This window comes from Chrysochloris asiatica, unplaced genomic scaffold (assembly GCF_000296735.1).
Source record: "Chrysochloris asiatica unplaced genomic scaffold, ChrAsi1.0 scaffold00491, whole genome shotgun sequence".
Taxonomy (NCBI): domain Eukaryota; kingdom Metazoa; phylum Chordata; class Mammalia; order Afrosoricida; family Chrysochloridae; genus Chrysochloris; species Chrysochloris asiatica.
This window is the reverse complement of record NW_006409009.1, coordinates 130,435-132,343: the sequence shown is the minus strand read 5'-3', so window position 1 is coordinate 132,343 and position 1,909 is coordinate 130,435. Positions and strand designations below refer to the sequence as shown.

The 1,909-nt window shown below is 39.8% G+C and overlaps 1 pseudogene; it reads left to right on the top strand.

Annotated features, from left to right (window-relative positions):
* Positions 1 to 479: 479 nt before the first annotated feature.
* Positions 480 to 1,909, top strand: part of LOC102838952 — a 6,519-nt pseudogene continuing 5,089 nt past the window's right edge.

Below are 1,909 nucleotides of genomic sequence, written 5' to 3'. Positions count from 1 at the left end.
TAACAACAACAAGCATCAAACTGTTGCTAAAAATGCCTGCTTTCTTACTGTTGTTGTGAGCAGTCAAGTCATTTTGATTCATTGACAGCATGTGACAGAAAAAAAAAAAAAAGATCTATATGGTTTTTCTAGGTTATACTCTTTATGGGAGCAAGCTCCAGATTTTTCTCCTGCTGAGCAATAGTGTATGTTCCAACCAATCTTTTCATTAGCTGCCAAACATTTATACATTGTGCCACCAGGGATTCATACAGAATATTCTACAGTTAGCAGCCAACTGCATAACTACTGAGCCATCAAGGCTCCTAAAGAATACATTAAAATCAAATTATTCCAAACTCTCTCCCATCGAGTCAATTCTGATTCATAGTAATTCTACCCAGGGTTTCTGAGATTTTAATTGATAATGGGAGGAGAGTAAGGGGTCAGAGAAATAAACACAAACCCATTTACTGGTGGGTGGTCTATGTCTGCAGGTCATGACTCAGCTATTGGATGACTATGATCAGTTGAAAAGCCTAGTGACAAGGAGCCAGCTCTGAGCAGCTCTGAAGATAAAGTGGATGTGCTTTTATATGGAACTCCTGACCAAAAACTCATCAGATACTGTCTTAATGGAGAAAGTGAATCATTGAATAAAGATGAATTTGAAAAGGAAATAGAAACAGAATTAAATTACACCACAAAAACAATGGAGAACAAGGTAATCCTTCATGGGAACCGTAGTGTCTTCCTCAGGAAATGGGAAAATTGGAACAGCTACAATAAAGTTGTTGTTGTTGTTGTTAGGTGCCATCGAGTCGTTACCGACCCACAGTGACCTTATACACAGCAAAACAAAACACTACCCAATCCTGGGCCAACCTCACTACTGTTGCCACGATTGAGATCATCGAGGCTGCCATTTGGCCAATCCATCTCATTGGGAGTCTTTCTCCTATTCTCTGACCCTTAATCTTACCAAACATGATATCCTTCTCCAGCCACTGGTCCCTCCTGACAATATGTTCAAAGTATGAGAGACAAAGTTTGGCCATCTTGGCCTCCAAGAAGCACTCTGGCTGTAGTTCTTCCAACACAGATCTGTTAGTTCTTTTGGTAGCCCAGGGCACTTTCAATATTCTCCTCCAACACCATAACTCAAAAGCATCAATTCTTCTACGGTCTTCGGTATTCACTGTCCAGATTTTGCATGCATATGAGGTTATTGAAAATGCCATGGCTTGGGTCACGTGCACTTTAGTCCTCAAGCTGACATCTTTGCTCTTCAACACTTAAAAAAGGTCTTGTGCAGCAGATTTGATTAATGCAATATGTTCTTTGATCTCTTGACTGCTGCTTCCCTGAGTGTTGATAGTTGATCCAAGAAGAATGAAGTCCTTGACAACTTCAATCTTTTCTCTGCTGATAAGAATGTTGCTGATTGGTCCAGTGGTGAGGATTTTTGTTTTGTTTACATTGAGATGTAATCCATACCAAAGGCTGTGCTCTTTGATCTTTATCAGTAAATGTCCACTCACTTTCAGCAAGCAAGGTTGTATCATCTGCATATTGCAGATGTTAATGAGTCTTACACCAATCCTGATGCCACGTTTTTTTCATATACTTCTCGGATTATTTGCTCAGCACACAGGTTGAATAAGTATGGTGAAAGAATACAACCTTGTCGCACAAGTTTTTAAAATTTAAATTATTCAGTGTTCCCATGTTCTGTTCAAACAACTGCTTCATGATCCAGGTACAGATTCCTCATGAGCACAATTCAGTGTTCTGGAATACTCATACTTCGCAATGTTGTCCATAGCTTGTCATGATCCAGACGATCAAAAGCCTTTGTGTAGTCAATAAAGCACAGGTAAACATCCTTCTGATATTCTCTGCTTTCAGCCAAGATCCATCGGACATCAGC